We start from the raw sequence: 19313 nt of genomic DNA, 5'->3' as shown, positions 1-19313 counted from the left end.
GTACCATATTCTTCCTGAAGTCTGAGGCTATTTCCTCCATCTCATATGCCTTGCACACCAGGTGGTATGGTTTTGTCATGACTGGTTCTCCCAAGGATATCAACAATTTTGAAGAAATGAATACCTGCCAGGAAAAACGTTGTAACCCTCACTTTCCTAAGAAACTGGTTGGTCACCTATAAACGTTGTATGTGCTGAGAGAAAGGCGTGTATGAAGTTATGTTGGCAAACTTGTACATTAAGTGCCATTTTTCGTTTGTTTCCTATTCGTTGTGAGGTGCTCGGATGCAGAAATGTTGTAAACATGGAGCAGGAATGTTGAGTGACGTTAAGTCAGAGCATGTGGGAAGAGATAAATAGGGGTTGGAAACAGAAAATTAAGTATAGTGAATGGAAGAGGATTGCGAAGAAACACAAACGGAATTCAGGGTAACCATATTTGGCCCACAATAGCAAACCAGTACCTGGGAAAATCCCTGCTGAACAGGTGGGTGCATAATCTTTGTATGCCAATCTAATACAATAGTTGGCAAAATGGGATATTCCAAACATTATTCACAAACATTATATTGTAATGCACAGTCATAGCTTTTACCTTTGATGTTTATGTGGTTAACTATACTTATCATTATAACGTGATCCCTTTATAGATTGCTACCTGCAAATGTAGATACCAGCGTAAAACACTAAAAATGGAGGACAACAGAGAGCTGTTTCAAGAATTCTACGCTTTAGGCTATAATGCACAAACCAGACATTTGGCTTTGTCATGCATTGAAACAATAGACATCAAACGTAGGGAGACTGAGAAGATCATTTCGCCCAGACACTGCACGTTCAAGAACTTTTTAAGAAGAGAAGCAGAAAAAATTTAGGTATGTCAAAAAACTTTGTGCATGGTAGCTATATAGGATTACAGCTAAACGTGTAAAAATGCTCCAAGGGAAGATGAAATGTGGTGTGCTGTCAGAAGACAGATAAGGTAAGCATGTGAATCGTCCAAATATGCTGCAGGACAGCTTGAAGGACATGATAAGAAACCACATTGAGAAGCTACCATAACAAGAAAGCAATTACTCAAGACATAAGAATGAAAAGCTCTGCCTGAGATCCGATTTGAATATTTCTAAACTTTGCAGACTCTTTAAAGAAAATAATCCAGCAGTACAATGCTGTGAAAGAGCTTACAGAGATATTTTCAGGGGACAATATAATGTTCGCTTTGGAGTACCACGTTCGGATTCACGTGGGTATTGTGACAGACTGTTCCTGCAGTTAGTTAACAGTAAAAATGAAACAGAGAGAAAGAAAATTGATGAAGAAAGCAAACTGCACCATTTACATGCGGAAGCACCATACTCAATACTAGAGAAGGATACAGCAAAAGCTAAAGCAAACGAGACCTATGTTGTGATATGTACAGACCTCCAACTGATGATATTGTCCTACCCTTACCCATTCTGCAGTTTTCTATCAACGTAAGCTGTCAACCTACAATCAGTCAATACATAACGTTGGTGACAATAAGGTGTGGATGTGTGTATGGCCTGAAACTGTTGTTAAGCGGGGATCAGCAGAAATTACTTTGTGCCTTCTGAAGGACGTAACATCTACATTTTCAGTACTAAATCCGTTTGCAGAAAGAACTTTAATGGTGTAGTCAGAATGATGTACAGGACAGAACAATAACTGGAAAACTATTGTTTTGTATCAATATCTTCTGAAAATGAAGCAGTTCATCTCTGTGGAGCAAAATTTTCTTATCACAGGACACAGCTTTATGCCTTGCGACAGGGATTTCGCATTAATTGAGAGAAATAACAAGAACTACTCTGTATTTGAATTTGTTCAGGTAATAGCTACTGCATGACCAAACAACTAGTTTCTGCTTTGTTAAATGGAGCAGGACGATTTTATTGATTTAAGTGGTATTGAAAAGCACGTCCACAGAGATCCAAAATGCAAAATAACGGGTTATGTTAGGATGAAGATACCTTCAGACACCCCCAACACTACTTCAATGCCACAAGAGCCATAACTACTTGCAGCCTTGGTACACAACAAACTCAACAAAACGCTCCAGGGATAAAAATAGTGTTACAGTTCCACCGAAGGCGTTTAGCTTGAATGACCTACCTAGACTTTATGGTCAGCCATTGCCTGTCTCTGTGGAAGAGAAAGCTAATCTGCCAGACATGTGTAGATATAGTCCTGAAACATACCAAGAGTTTTATGAGAACATAAAGATAAAGTAAAAATACGGTGTCATGGTTGGTCATGCAAAACGTATGTTTGCAACAATACGTCTTGTATGCCATGAATAATCGTGTTACATAGTGGGAACTATTAATAATGTTTCGTTCAAACTGCATGTGCAGTATCGATTCTGTTTCGTTATATTCTTGTGAAAGTTTATCACTGCAAACCCTTATTTTGTAACAATATTTCCACTTTCAGTCAAACACCCAGAAGTTCCGACATTGTATAATGCAAACTGTATTTACGCCTAATCAGAATAAAACCAATAAACAGTATCAGAGGTCAAATAAAATCAGTGGTATAAACATTGTAACCCACAAAAGTGTGCTACTCTCGTTAGAATTACAACCATTTTTAATGGATGCTGAACGAAAATCTGTAATATCTTGCTTTTCAGGTCACGTTCTGCCACAACTTGTACATATGTATCAGTGATGGACTCATTTCAAGTGATTGTGAATGCTATTTCTGCTGTTAGTAAACCTGTTGCATAGGTAATGGTTTTTCGCGCCTCCTGTACAATTTGTATTTTGAGGGTTACAACGTTTTTGCTGGCAGGTATTCAAATGTCCTCTGCTCCAGGAGCCTTGCTTCAATTTATGTCTTTCTTTTAGTACTCTGTCAAATTCTTCTCATATTATCATACCTGCAAACTCATCTTTGTCTGCTTCCTCTTATTTTGCTTTGACTTCTTGTGGACTTCCCTGAAATAGCTCTCCTATATATGCCTTAGACCTCTCAGTTTTCCCTGCTTGGTATCAGTTTGACACAAGAGTTCTTGATAGCCATACAGCACCTTCTCTTTTCTCCAAAGGCCTCTTTATTTTTCCTATAGGTGATGTATCCTTCCCCTGCTTATGTCGCCTAGAATTTGCACTGCAACCATTCCTGCTTGGACATTTTTCACTTTCTATCAGTCTCATTTTTTATGAATGTATTCCCTTACACCTGCTTCATTTGTTGCACTTTCATATTTTCTCATTTTGTCAGTTAAATTCATTATCCCTGTGTTATGCAAGAATTTCTACTAGGCCTTGTCTTTTTGTATACAAGATCTTCTGCTGCCTGTCCTACTTCATCTCTAAAAGCTATTTGTTTGTCTTTAATTGTATTCCCACCTCCCCCCTTATTTCAGTCACTTTTTGCCTAATGTCCCCTTTGCCCTTTGAGACTCTCAACAATGTCTTGTCCTTTCACTCTATCCAGGCTCCATCACTTTAATTTCCCAACTTTCTTCAATTTTGATCTGCAGTTAATAAACAATAAATTATCGCTGGAGTCCACACCTGTCCCTGGGAATGTTCTACAGTTTACATCAAGTTTCAAAATCTGTCTTACAATTATATAACCTATTTGAAACCTTGTGCTATCTCCATGTCTTTATCATGTACACAACTTTCTTTAATGATTGGCAGTGATTAAATTACACTCTTCGCAAAACTTTCCCTTTCATTCATTCTCCTACAATTTCTCCTCCTCTCTCTTGCTAGCTTTTGGATTTATCCTTTGCCAAGCTAGAGTACACACACACAACTACAAGTGCACACATGCTTACACATATCTATGCCCCTATATGGTGCTGGGCGGTTCACTGGCAAGGAACACAGGAGGGAGGAATGGTAGGAACAGTTGTAGTGGTCAGTGGGAAGCAGCACATACTGGAGGTTACATAGGGACCCAAATTGGAACGGGGAGACAGGGTGGAGGAAGGGGAAACTGTTGGGTGGAGGGTGCTGGGAAAGTGAGTTCCCTGAGATTGAGACCAGGATTATTACAGGAGCAGAGGATATATTGTAAGGATAACCCCCATATGTGTAGCCCAGAGAAGCTGGTAGTGGGGGGAATGGCTTGAATTGTAATGCAGTCATTGAAACTGAGCATGTTGTGCCACCAGCTGGTCAAACTTTTTTCTTGACAACATCTGGGCAGTGGTCATTCATCCTAGTGGACAGCTGGTTGGTAGCCATTTCAACATAAAAGGCTGCGCAGTGTTTGCAGCAGAGTTAGTATATGACATGGCTACTTTGACAGGTGGCCAGACCTCTGTGGGGTAGGATAAGCCTGTGACATGACTAGAGCAGGAAATGCTGGGTGGGTGGATTGGGCAGGTCTTGCACTTTGGTCTGCCACAGGGGAAGGGTCTGGGGTAGGATGACCTTCAATTCATAGCAGGATGGGAGATAATCAAAGCCCTGACAAAGAATATGTTCAAGCTTTTCCAGTCCAAGGTGATACTGGGTGATAAGGGGGCACTCCTTTGTAGATGAATCACTTCACATACAATATCCATAGGTGGCTAGGCAGTATGGACGGGATTTTTTTGTGTGGAAAGAAAGGCAGCTGTCAAAATGCAGGTAATTATCCTTACACCACATACTTCGCTCCTTTGATCATCCTGATCTCAATCTCAGGTAAACCACTGTCCCCACACCCTCTACACAACAGTTTCCCCTTCTCCATCCTTTCAGCCCCTCCCATTTCACATCCCCACATACCATACAGTGTGTGCTGCTTCTCACTGACTACTAAAACTGTACCTTCCATGCCTTCCTCCCTTATTCCAGCTGATAAACTGGTTTCTCTCTACACAACAGTTTCCCCTTCTCCATCCTTTCAGCCCCTCCCATTTCACATCCCCACATACCACACAGTGTGTGCTGCTTCTCACTGACTACTAAAACTGTACCTTCCATGCCTTCCTCCCTTATTCCAGCTGATAAACTGGCTTCTCTCTGAGCCGCTAGCCACCCACTTCCAGTCTCTTCCTAGCCAGCACTACATACAGGGACGTAAGTGTGTGTGTGTGTGTGTGTGTGTGTGTGTGTGTGTGTGTGAGAGAGAGAGAGAGAGAGAGAGAGAGAGAGAGAGAGAGTGCACTTATTGACTTCTGCTTTTCAGTAAGTGGTCTCCTTTAATCCTTAAGCATTTACACTCTACAAGAACTTTCCTACAATATTTATCTGAACAATTTCTTTTACCTTATCACACATTCTTTCAATTTCTTCATAACTTCCACAGCTAGTAGGCATATAAACTTGTAATTCTGTGGATGACAGCTTTGTGTCTGCCTTGTTTACTATAATGTATTCACTTCGCTGTTCACAGTAGCTTACTCGTATTCAGATTTCCTCACTCATTTTCTGATTTTCTTATTGATTATTACATCTGCTCCCACATTAACCCTACTTTATTTTATATTTATAACATTGTACTTACTTGACCACAGGTCCTGTTCTACATGCCAATGCATTTCATTAATGCCCCCTGTATCTAACTACAACAACCAATTACTATCTTCCTACATAGTCCAAAGAACTGAATTGAGACTTGTTTTACCTCGAGAATATTTTAGCCAGGAGATTCTACCAGTAGAGCTGCATGTTGTTAGAGAAAATAATGGCTGCACTTTCCCCTCGTTTCCAGCAATTTGCAGTAACACCAAAGGTCAAGTTGGCTAATACACGACTATATCAGTCAATCATCCCGACTGCTGTCATTGCAGCTACTGAAAAGACTGTTGCCATTCTTCCAGAACAACAGATCAGCTTTGCCTCTCTACAGATACCCCTCCACTGTGACTGCATCTATAGTAGACTATCTGTATCAGTAGGGCATGCGAGCTACCCCACCTTGGCTAGGTCCACGGACCATGGGAGAAGGGAATAAGAATGTATGTACATGCAAAATCAACAATATTTAATAATCACTCTCAAGTTACAGGTAACTATAAAGATCAAGGCAGAATGTTACCTGCATGGTAAAACAATGTCACCAAATCAGATCTACAAAGGCATTTCAATTACAGTTGGGATACATACTTCGCCATATCTACATTAAAACAGATACAGCTGCATTCAAACAGCATAAAGCACATTAAAGACCCTGATCTATGAAAATTATGTACTGCAAAAGTAAGTAGATGCATAACACTGGCACAACACTGTTATGGACCAGAAGTACAGCAAATGTCTAACATACCTCAAAACTGAGTTCAGTGAAAGATTTCTAATTGATAGTGACAAAGAGGCTCACAGTGGATGCCCAGACAGTTATTAGTTGAATAAAAACATCACAGAGCACAATTACCAAATTAGTAAGGCACTGTTTGCACTAGATGTGAATGATTTTTGTAAATGAACCCTCATTAGGGATGAAAATTAGGTTCAACAGTATCAACTCTAATTCCTTGGAGTGGGCCACCACTGCCAGCTTTCCCCCCCTCCCCCCCCCCCCCCCCCTCCGCACACACACCCTTCCCTCCCTGACCAACCATCAAATGGCAAAATTCAATCTAAATTCAATATTAAACATATTTTAGAGATCAAGATATGCTGTTGATTTAAGTGTCTACAAAGGAAGAAAATTTTAAATGAAATGCACGTATTCTCGAATAATGCCATCAAACATACTGGACTGGGTATGCTGAAGAAATCTGCTTAGTTTCAGGTCAATGTAGCAACCACGTCTAGGCTGGAAAATTATCATTTGAGTTTTGTTCTCAATTTGTAATCCCCTCAAGCAGAAGAAATTCTCTAAGAAGTCATTTGAAAATGCTAGTGCTCTCAAACTCAAAAGCCAAACCACACAATCCCACACCATTATTTTCAGGAATATGGCATCAACCTGGGAGCCAGTATCTAGAGCCTGTACATCATGCACAAAGAGGCCCAGCTATGTCTCACATGACCGCTGTTTCCTAAAACTTTGATGGTTTCTGCAGATGAGCTGTTCAGAGTCTAGAAAGGTCATTATATTTGAACACAAAATATGTTCCATGATTCTACAACAAATTGATGTCAACGAAATTGGCCAGTAATTATGTGCATCCGACTTTCTGCCCTTTTTACAGATTGCTATGACCTGGGCCTTCTTCCAGCCCCCTGGAACTTTCCACTGTTCCAGTGATCTCTGATAAATGATGGATAAGAATGATGCTATATTTGTAGCATAGTCAACATAAAATCTTATGGGGATACCGTCTGGGCCAGATGCCTTCCTGACATCTAAGGATCTTAACTATTTTACAATCACAGATACACTAAATACTATGTCGGCCATCCTTGCATTGGTTCAATAATTGAAAAGGAGAATGGTGCTGCAGTCCTCTACTGTAAACGAGTTTTTTTAAAGCTACGATTAGAATTTCAGCCTTCTATTTATCACCATCTGTTACATTACCTGTACTGTCAGCAAGAGAAGGTATTGAATTATTTGTAGCATTTATAGATTTCATGTACGATCAAAACTTTTTAGGGTTATTTTTAGAATCTACAGATAAAATATTGCTTTCAAGTTCGTTAAAAGAATCTCTCATTGACCTTTTGACAGCTGCTTTCATTTCACATGATTTCTGTTTGTCAGTGGGGAAATGACTATGTTTAAAACGACTCTGCAAAATTCTCTGCTTTTTCAGCAACTTCCTAATATGTTTGTTGAACCAAGGTGGATCATTTCCCTCCCTTGTATTTTTGCTGGGCACATATTTCTCTAGCACGTGGTGGACAATACTTTTAAATTTCAACCAAAGATGCTCAATATCTTTGGGTCCCATGGTGAATGCTTGGAGCTGACTATGAAGATATTCATTAACTGCTTTACCAAACAAGAAAACTCTAAGCCATTTCTTTGGTTCTTTTGCAACTTCCGCTGACATAAAAACCACAATGACATTATGGTCGCTAATATCTCCTTCTATATTAACTTCCTCAAAAAGATCAGGTCTGTTTGTCACCAAGATATCTTATGTGTTCCAGTCTCAAGCTGGTTTTCCAACCAATTGTTCAAGGTTGTATGTTGAGAGCACTCCTCGAATAACTTCACGTGTCTTTGCTTCTGCCCCCTGTGATAAACGTGTAATTTTCCCACGCAATGGGTGCCACATTAAAGTCTCAACCTATAACTAATGGATAATTTGGGTATTTATTTTCTATGTACTCAAGACTTTCCCTGAAATGTTCTGTGACATTTGTTGCAGATGCTGGTGGTCTATAAAAACATCCTAATACAATGGTTATTCCTTGTCTGATTGACAGCTTTATCCAGACTATTTCACAATCCGACCAAATATTGATCTCAAATGCGTTTAAACAGCTTTTAACTGCAATGAACACACCACCTCATATAGCATCAGTCCTATCCTTCCTAAACATTGTAAAATCTGAGTTCAAAATTTCACTTCTATTTATGTCTGATTTCAAACAGCTTTCGGTACCTAATACAATATTGGCATTACCACTGTTTATTTCGGAGAGTAACTCAGGAATCTTGTTCCAAACACTTCGACAATTCACTAACATGAGATTTAGCACACTTAAATCCTTTGGAATGACCTGTTTAGGCAAACTTATCATTTTTACAGTTGGCACACCCCTGTCAGTGTCATGAACTGGTAATTCTTCAGGCCAACAGTTTGTTTGCTGTGGGGAGGAACCTAACCTAAAAAAACTCATGTACATGCCACAAGTACTGTGCTACCCATGTAGCTGCTCCCTGAGTGTAGTGCACCCCAGATCTAACTAGGGGCGTCCTACAACATTCCACCCCGTAGCATAGGTCGAGGAATCTACAAGCATTTTTGTCACAGTTGAGGTAGCCCCTGCTTTAGATTCTCCATTTAACTCCAAACCAGAGGACCCCAATCCACCCTGGGTATGATGCCGCAAATCGTCAGCTTCACTTCCACTCCTCGAGAGATGGAGGCCGCCTTCGCCAATTTAGCCAGCCATCGAAATGACCCAAGGATTTCCTCGAAACCCTAACAACTGGAATCGTTGGTGCCGACATTTGCAACAATCTGCAGGTGGCTGCACCCTGCACACTCGACAGCCACCAGAAGAGCCTCTTCCACATCCTGGGCAAGGCCCCCCCGGCAAGCACACCGAGTAAATATTGGAGTTCTCCCCGCCCTAGCCGCTATGTTCCTGAGGTGCTCCATAATCCTCCTAACATTGGAGCTCCCAATAACTAACAAACCCGTATCACCATTTGCATGCCAGGACCTTGGTGAAGGAGCAGTCACTATCCTGGCAAACGGTGCATTCTGATCCAGCTCAACCTCCCTCTCAGCATCAGATAGCACACTTAATCTATTAGCAAAGTGCATGAGATTTGGCAGGAGCCTGCATCCCCCATGCAGCCTTTGCCTTGAGGCTACAGACATCGACACAAGTCCACCACCCACACTGAGGTGAGAATGGGCCTGCCAGCTCAGTCACACCTGAGGTCGGCTGAGTGACAGAGAGCTGTGGCATCCCTCCCTGCACATCTAGTACAGCAGAGGCTGACCCAGGCACCCCATCCCCATCGCACCTCAAAGTGGCACTCTGGAGCCTGTTGACAGTGGCCAACAAAGCTTCCAGCTGTCTTTAGAATGTGGCCAACTACTCCTGCATCCCCACACAACAGACACAGTCCCTATCCATGTAGCTAATATGTGATTTACTATAAGAAACTTAAGGAAAGTTTATAGTAACAATAAGGGTTTATGATTGCAGGGATCTGATGTATGCATACACGAACAGTTCCCTTCTTTTCATAGCTGGAAATGTCTGCATCACACAACTGAAGAACATTCAAAGTAAGTGCAAACAAGAAAGCACATCCCAATAAGCATCTGATTGAGTCTCAATGTGATAGAATGACATATATAGAGAAAACAAGCACATCATACTGTGACATTTTACTTTGCACTAGCCACCCCTTGTTACCATGGCATACACGGAGTTGGGTCAATTCTAAAGCACTGTTATATACGTACAACTGCCTGTGCTGACTGTTCAACACAATCTGAACAATAGTATAAATCTGCATGCTCAGATGCCTCTACATGAGTCTTGCATATTACCGGTACAAAAGTTTCTGTGACAAAATTCTGCCCACTGCATATTTTTGGTACAAAATTGGTATCAAAGGAACTTAGTTTGGCAACACTGTAATCAAGTGGACGACAAGTATCTTGATTCAATTCTATGTTAAGTACACTGCGCAATTAGTGCGCAACATGGAGTTTTATATTAGAATACTAAAGCTCAGTTCCAAGTCCAAGTGTACTTTTTTGCATTTTATAATTTTAGGCTGTGTGATATGGTATCTTGCTTCTTAATTATTATACAGTAATTTCATCAGGTCTTGAACAAAACATGTGCAATAATTTAATACCATTACAGAACTGAGAGTACAACTGTTTTTCAAGATGTATTTTCCTTTTAAACATTAATTCTGTTGTCTTCCATGAATTACATCCCTCCACATTTTCAAAAAAATTGTCAGCATTGCTTCCACTTTCTTGAGTTCTACCCCGCCCCACAAAGAAGAAGAAAAACATATCCACTCCACTGCCCTCTTCCTTGGTCTACACCTACATTTATACTCCACAAGCCACCCAACGGTGTGTGGCGGAGGGCACTTTACATGCCACTGTCATTACCTCCGTTTTCTGTTCCAGTCGCAAATGGTTCGTGGGAAGAAAGACTATCTGAAAGCCTCCGTGCGCGCTCGAATCTCTCTAATTTTACATTTGTGATCCCCTCGGTAGGTAGAAGTACGGGGAAGCAATATATTTGATACCTCAACCAGAAACGCACCCTCTCGAAACCAGGACAGCAAGCTACACCACGATGCAGAGTGCCTCTCTTGCAGAGTCTGGCACTTGAGTTTGCTAAACATATCCGTAACGCTATCATGGTTACGAAATAACCCTGTGACGAAACGTGCCGCTCTTCTTTGGATCTTCTCTATCTCCTCCGTCAACCCGATCTGGTACAGATCCCACACTGATGAGCAATACTCAAGTATAGGTCGAACGAGTGTTTTGTAAGCCACCTCCTTTGTTCATGGACTACATTTTCTAAGGACTTTCCATATGAATCTCAACCTGGTACCCACCTCACCAACAATTAATTTTATATGATCATTCCACTTCAAATCGTTTCACACACATACTCCCAGATATTTTACAGAAGTAACTGCTAGCAGTGTTTGTTCTGCTATCATATAATCATACAATAAAGGATCCTTCTTTCTATGTATTCGCAATACATTACATTTGTCTATGTTAAGTGTCAGTTGCCACTCCCTGCACCAAGTGCCTATCCACTGCAGATCTTCCTGCATTTCGCTGCAATTTTCTAATGCTGCAACTTTTCTGTATACTTCCGACACTATCTACTAGGTCATTTATATAGATATTGTGAAAAGCAATGGTCCCATAACACTCCCCTGTGGCACGCCAGAGGTTACTTTAACGTCTGTAGACGTCTCTCCATTGATAACAACATGTTGTGTTCTGTTTGCTAAAAACTCTTCAATCCAGCCACACAGCTGGTCTCATATTCCGTAGGCTCTTACTTTGTTTATCAGGCGACAGTGCGGAACTGTATCGAACGCCTTCCGAAAGTCAAGAAAATAGCATCTACCTGGGAGCCTGTATCTAATATTTTCTGGGTCTCATGAACAAATAAAGTGAGTTGGGTCTCACACAATCACTGTTTCTAGAATCCATGTTGATTCCTACAGAGTATATTCTGGGTTTCCAAAAACGACATGATACTCGAGCAAAAAACATGTTCTAAAATTCTACAACAGATCGACGTCAGAGATATAGGGCTATAGTTTTGCGCATCTGCTCAACGACCCTTCTTGAAGACTGGGACTACCTGTGCTCTTTTCCAATCATTTGGAATCTTCCGTTCCTCTAGAGACTTGTGTTATACGGCTGTTAGAAGGGGGCAAGTTCTTTCGCGTACTCTGTGTAGAATTGAATTGGTATCCCATCAGGTCCAGAGGACTTTCCTCTGTTGAGTGATTCCAGTTGCTTTTCTATTCCTTGGACACTTATTTCGATGTCAGCCATTTTTCGTTTGTGCGAGGATTTAGAGGAGGAACTGCAGTGCGGTCTTCCTCTGTGAAAGAGCTTTGGAAAAAGGTGTTTAGTATTTCAGCTTTACGTGTATCATCCTCTATTCCAATGCCATCATCATCCCGGAGTGTCTGGATATGATGTTTCGAGCCACTTACTGATTTAACGTACGACCAGAACTTCCTAGGATTTTCTGTCAAGTCGGTACATAGAATTTTACTTTCGAATTCACTGAACGCTTCACGCATAGTCCTCCTTACGCTAACTTTGACATTGTTTAGCTTCTGTTTGTCTGAGAGGTTTTGGCTGCATTTAAACTTGGAATGAAGCTCTCTTTGCTTTCGCAGTAGTTTCGTAACTTTGTTGTTGAACCACGGTGGGTTTTTCCCGTCCCTCACAGTTTTACTCAGCACGTACCTGTCTAAAACGCATTTTACAATTGCCTTAAACTTTTTCCATAAACACTCAACATTGTCAGTGTTGGAACAGAAATTTTCGTTTTGATCTGTTAGGTAGTCTGAAATCTGCCTTCTATTACTCTTGCTAAACAGATAAACCTTACTCCCTTTTTTAATATTCCTATTAACTTCCATATTCAGGGATGTTGCAATGGCCTTATGATCACTGATTCCCTGTTCTGCACTTACAGAGTCGAAAAGTTCGGGTCTGTTTGTTATCAGTAGGTCCAAGATGTTATCTCCACAAGTCGGTTCTCTGTTTAGTTGCTCGAGGTAATTTTTGGATAGTGCACTCAGTATAATGTCACTCGATGCTCTGTCCCTACCACCCGTCCTAAACATCTGAGTGTCCCAGTCTATATCTGGTAAATTGAAATCACCACCTAAAACTATAACATGCTGAGAAAACTATAACATGCTGAGAAAATTTATGTGAAATGTATTCCAAATTTTCTCTCAGTTGTTCTGCCACTTATGCTGCTGAGTTGGGAGGTCGGTAAAAGGAGCCAATTATTAACGTAGCTCGGGTGTTGAGTGTAATCTGCACCCATAATAACTGTTTCTTTTATTCTATAAATATGTTTCTAAGTTTCAGATGTACACGCAATCAAATATTTTGTTATTCCAGATAGTTCTTTAACAACCATATAAATCACAAAGGAACATGGTCTATGTGTAATGTGTCATATACTTCATTAATTGCATTTGAACCCAGTGTCCAGTATATCCTCCAATCATTGGTTCTACCAATTAGTACCACCTGCTGTGCGCACCACTTTAATGTCCACTAAATTTCATTACAGCATTACATCACCAGTTTGTCTAGCAACCCACTCCACAGGTTATTACCAAATTCTGTTACACATTCCGTTTCACCAATAAATGTCGTAGAAGCTGCTCTTATAGCTGTGGATGCAGCTATTCTACAAAAAGTTCAGAGAACAATGATCCAGCAAGTCACTAAATGTTTGGAGATGCCGGGAGATTTGTTTTGGTATCTATTATGAAGTTTACGAATATTTTATGAGAGATATGCTGTCACTAACAGCATGTTTAAAATATTACAACTGGCCATTCTTACTGAATGTAGGATGTACATTGGTAGGTTTTGTAGTTAATTCTCTCCTATAAAAGGTAATTTTTTTGTAACTGATAATTACTATTCAATAATATTTCTGTGCCTTTTGATAAATAGTTATCATGTTCAATGTTTAGCTGTAATATACCTATCATTTAAGAAACAGTGTGCACTTAGACCCAGGATGGAACTCAACTATTCTAACTAAAACTCTATACACTAATTGGGCAGCAATTAGCCTTGAATCAAGTTACTCATTGTAAATGTGTCAACAGCATTGTCGAACTGCCTTTCCTTGACACCTATTTTCGGGTTTAGTGAAGCAGGGGATACAACCCGTCAGCTTTGACCAATGACATCATACATTACTCAGATAATAATGTCTTCACTTTCAGTCATAGATAATGAAACAGTTCTGTGTTCCGGATAAGTGCTATCACTGTACATTAAAATAATTGACTGTGATTTTAAAAGAGATCACTACATATTGCTCAAAATATTCATCGTGTGCATTTATTTAAGTAATTGATTGTTTGCAATTCATTTGGTACTTAATTTCATTCTTAGTGACATTAAGGTCATTTGGACTATTAGTTTCATATTTTAGGACAATTTTTAGAATCTCATTTTTGTTTGTAGGTATGGATTTGTCTGTTCCGATGAACCTAGATGATTAGAGAGAGGCTATGGGCATAGACATGTTGGTCACAATTTGTTTTTTACAAATGCCTCGCTCCGAGTATGTTCGATGTCGTGAGTGCAGCGAACATATGCGCCACACAAGCGTATCTTGTCACCGTACTCACGACTTATTCATATGGCACTACAGCAAAGATTGGTTGTGGTGGTCCATTAGATGAGGCACATAGTTCGAAAAATTGAAGCTCGCCTTGAGAGACATTACGAAAATCATGTACCGTTGGTGTTTGAGATATCTTGTGTGGCTGTGGGTCCATGAATGTCATGTGAGTAAGCATACAGTTGTCGATTGGTACTCTTTTTGTAGGGAAGTCTGTAAGGAATACATAAAATATAGGGGGCCATTGGGAGGGGGCGAGCGGGTGTTATGGTCGAAATTGATGATTCGCATTTTGGCAAAAGGAAGTACAACAGGGGGGGCACCTCCAGTGAGATTATAGGTTTTGGTGGTCTATACTTTCAGGTCAAGAGTGTGACAATGTAGTGTTTATAATAGTAGCCAATCGAAGGAAGGAAGTTTTGATCAGCTTAATTGAAGATCACGTTGCAGAGGGTTCCACTGTAATTTCAGATGGTTTTTCTTCATATAGGGATTTAGGGGAAATGGGTTATCAGCATCTTGTAGTTAATCATAACATTGAGTTCAGATCATTATCCACAGGGGCTTGCACAAATAGCATAGAGGGTTATTGGTCAGCTATGAAATCTCTTGTAGGGCTGGGGAAACGCCGGATTTCCACACTTCTAAGTCACTTAGACGAATATTCATGGAAGCGTAGTATTCCCCAAACATACTGCCTGTATAAATGTTTTGTTAAATGTGTTGGGCAAACGTACTGTCCAAAATATGTTAGCTAAATTCACATTAGGATTAGTGGGAAGGGGGGGGGGGGGGGGGGGGGGGGGGGGGAAGGGCCAGATGTGTTTGTCTGCGCGTGTATCTCTCTCTCTCTCTCTCTCTCTTTGTGTGTGTGTGTGTGTGTGTGTGTGTGTGTGTGTGTGATTTCGTAATGTTTTGTCTGTTGTGTATGTGGGTATGTGATTTTTGTTGATGTCTTCCTAGGTGTAAGGCAAGCTTCGGTTCCTTTAAGAAGTTCCCGTGTGGTAAGTTCTGTTTTCCCTTTTTTTTTATCTTACTGCACTTGACTATTTTGACATATTTCATTGTTGTATTGCACCATTATGTATGTTTTCGTGCACTCCAGTACGTAATAGAAATTTCGCAGCTGTTGTTCTTGTTTCATTTCCCAGCACTAGTATCAATATGATTTTTTCGAATCTGTACTAGCAATATCAATGGCGAAATGCCCGATACAACTAAAATTTGTATCCCATCCTTCAGTTGACCTTTACACTGACATTACCTGTTTGAAAAGAACAACATATGTAACACTGATGAGATTTACCTAGCCTATATATGTCAACTGGAAAGCAGGAAACAAATGTTGTGTCTAGCTATACAGCTCAACTAAAGAATGGGATACTATTGTCACTGTTTTGATCAAAACTATAACTTTCAGTTGATACTATTAGAATCGAAGGAAAAAAAACTGTACCCCATAGTGAAATATGGGATACAAACTGTATATGTGTCGTCTTACTGCCTCTTCGCGTAGTTCAACTGAGATACAGGTTGCAAATGTAATGTACATCCATTTCCACATTTTTGTTAGCAGTGTATATACATATAGGTTAATGGAAGTATGGGATACAAATATTATGTATGTATCTCCTTCTGCCATCAGTAGTACTACTATCTACGTAAGAAGAGACTTAGTGGTAGCAGAGGCGAAAGAAACAACACATGTAAAATTTGTATCCCGTGCTTCAGTTGACCTATATAGTTCAACAGAACAACAGGATATTAATGCTAACAAAAACGAAGAAATCGACGTACCCTAAATTTGTCTCCCGTACTGCAGTTAACCAATGAGGTTCGAGATACAACCCACATATATATGTGACATGTGGTATTCTATGCTACCAATATTTCCATCCATTTTTTCACCTACATTTTCCACATAACTAATACAAAATAAACACGCAATACCCTTAACATGAAAATACTACTTGCCTTGATATATGTCAACTATATTTTTCATCTCTTGTATTCCCTGCTTCACTAGACCCCCATTTTCTACTGAAAATATGCATGGCATGGAAATTTCTTAAAGGTCTACAAACATTTTTATAATGTTAGTTTGTAAGGAATCTAACAAGAAGCACTGTACGACCATGCACAGAATAAGTCAGTTCATAGTTTACAGAATACCCACAAGAAAATTTATAAACAAAAGAATTAAAGAATTACTAAGACACCACAAAAACTGAGAAAGAGTATACAAATAAAAAAATAAATAATGTATACAGAGAAAACTTCTCCAACTGCACAATGCTTATTTACAAAATAAGAACAGAAACACTAATGTACCTGCCACAGATCCCAAATCATAGGTCCTTGTGGGTGTGAATCCTTAAGCATATTTACATTTAAAAGGATATAAAACTTGTCATCAAGTATTGAACATTCAATACACTTAGGTGCATATGATAATTCTTAGGCTATTGTAGCCATGCATCATCAAATAAAAATTAAATTTAAATAATTTACAGCACTTATTTATAATTATCACATTACCGAACAAAATTTGTACACAAGTCAAACTGTATGCAATATTCACATCATCTCATATTATTAATAACATACACATATCAATTGGTTCTGCTAAGAAATTCATCAATGGTGTAGACGGAGTTGGCCTACAACAAATCCTTTAGACTCTTCTCAAACTGAAGTTAAACTGTATATGACTGCACGTCACTAAAAATGTGTACTGCTGAAAAGTGGACACCTTTCCAAATGAAAGTAAGTGAGTTAAAATCTTTACGGAAAAGAAAAGTTACTCTCATTTCTAGTGTTGATTCCATAAAATGAGCTGTTGGCTCATATCTCATTAGGGAATAAATATATTGGGAAGCTGCAGTTAGTATGCCCAGTTCTTTAAACAGCCGTCTACAGGACGTTCTTGGATGGACACCACAGATAATTTGTATTGCACGTTTTTAGGCTTGGAAAACTAGCTTGGCTTGATTAGCTACCCCAGAAAATAACCTTGTATTACATTATGGAATAAAAGTAAGCATAGTACACCAGCTTGTTTTAATTTTCATAGCATGTATGTATGACAACATTTGCATAGCAAATAGAGGTTTGATTAGGTACCTCAGCAGTTGTGTGGTTTGCTCCTCCAAGTTAAGACACAAAACATAGGCTAACAGAATGTGCATAGTGCTTGCATGGCATCAATGGCTGTATTATGCGAAAGGATAGAAATGGATATGGCTACAAATAAAATAATAAATCTGTTGAAATTTCACTTTTGTTACAATAGAATTTTTATGTTAAGTTACTTTCGTTTTCTATGGAGTGGTCGATAGTAGTTCTTTAAACTAACCTAAGAGTTACACCAGTAACACAATCGCAGAAATAGAAATTATTTAATAATGAAACACAAGAAAATAGGAAAAATAATGTTAATTAACCCGGTGAGATACTTATGAAATGCTTTTTGCATGATTGCTAATTATAATACGAAACGGTGGACACTGTTTATTTACGGTCGTGTAGTACGCAGACAACATAGTTATGTTAACTACCTGATAGTGAATATGTAAAAATACAGTTGATACGTGTGACAAAGAAATGTTTGACTACAATTGTAATGTTCTTACCCGCAGTGTAAAGTGGCAATAGGGTCCTGTGTGCTTCCTCGGGGAATAGGTAGCGAATGAAAGCGACAGTAGCAATGAAAGTTTCCCACGATGGTAACTACTGCAACATTTCACAAACAGCTGTGGCACTATTTGCGTATGAGATGAGGATATACGTACTCATTATTAACATCACACACAAGGTTCACTGCTAGATCTGTTTCACAGGCTCCACAATCAGGGATGTTCATTTCCGTCTACAGTACACAAATAACAACACGCCAACTGCAAATGCAATCAATATTTTTCTTTTCACGTACTTTATTAGCTCCAATAATATATGAACAATTATATAGTCACGCCGCACATACAAACTACTTCCAAAAATAAAGTGAATGACTTAATTCTCACTCAATCAACAGCATCAACTTTCAACACAAAACACTGTTACCATAAACAACCATAGCCAACATCCCAACAATCAAAACAGGTCACGATATTAAATTCGATCATACGTCGAACATAGCGCGCCAAAGGTAATATCACACCTGTTGGCCTGTGGTGACATTTTTTTTAAAAAAATACATTATACCGTGTAATTGATCTTACTGCTTTTAAAGAAGTCTTGAAATAACTGAAGCATGAACTCGTAACTTTGCAATATGTAGTTGTAACAAGAAACAAAAGACATCGAAAATTTCGTCTTGTTTTCTGCTGCTCCGCACGGAATCATTACCACTTCACGTAAAAGCGTATTGCTTTGCATTCATGTCAGATTCAATGCAGAAATTACTTCAGCGTTCGGAGCTCTACGGCTCTAAGATATATGAGATAATTGTTATATTCCGTGTTTCACTCTTTGTTCCTATACTTTTGCAGGATATTTTCAGCTAACTTTACATCTGCCTGGAATAAAAACTTTGATTTTTTCCACATACTTGAGCCACATCGACAAGGTAACAATAAGCGTAAGAATTTCAGGTCCTTGAGGAATGGAGCAACTGGTTTAAAGTGAACGCGGATTCAAGTTTTAAATGATACCAAAATATGCGAAGGTAGTGCCAAGTTAATGTATGGGTTTTGAAGCATGTGGTGTGCTTTCATGATTAGACATTATAAAGTTCTGTGAAACAATGTCGAGTAATTAATTTGCTGTGCTTGTAAATAAGGGTCACATCAACCATGTAGTTGGTTTAAACAATACAGTGTTTCATTATGCGAGCTCCTATTGCAGACGTTATGCCATTGCTTT

At 39.4% G+C, this 19313-nt stretch overlaps 1 protein-coding gene across 2 annotated transcripts in view; it reads right to left on the bottom strand.

Annotated features, from left to right (window-relative positions):
• LOC126337228 (uncharacterized) overlaps positions 1 to 18554 on the bottom strand; it is a 204113-nt gene extending 185559 nt beyond the window's left edge. Inside the window, exons 1-2 of one of the 2 annotated variants that reach the window (XM_050001450.1) lie at positions 18083 to 18549; positions 2137 to 2211 (exon numbers count right to left, since the gene is read on the bottom strand). The gene's annotated coding sequence lies outside the window, so the exon portion shown is untranslated. Of the gene's footprint in view, positions 1 to 2136; positions 2212 to 18082 lie in introns of both variants that reach the window. The other variant, XM_050001449.1, reaches the window with a different exon arrangement.
• Positions 18555 to 19313: the final 759 nt, after the last annotated feature.

The sequence above is a fragment of the Schistocerca gregaria genome, chromosome 1, assembly GCF_023897955.1.
Source record: "Schistocerca gregaria isolate iqSchGreg1 chromosome 1, iqSchGreg1.2, whole genome shotgun sequence".
NCBI classification, from domain to species: Eukaryota; Metazoa; Arthropoda; class Insecta; order Orthoptera; family Acrididae; genus Schistocerca; species Schistocerca gregaria.
This window is presented reverse-complemented; position numbering and strand designations above follow the sequence as displayed.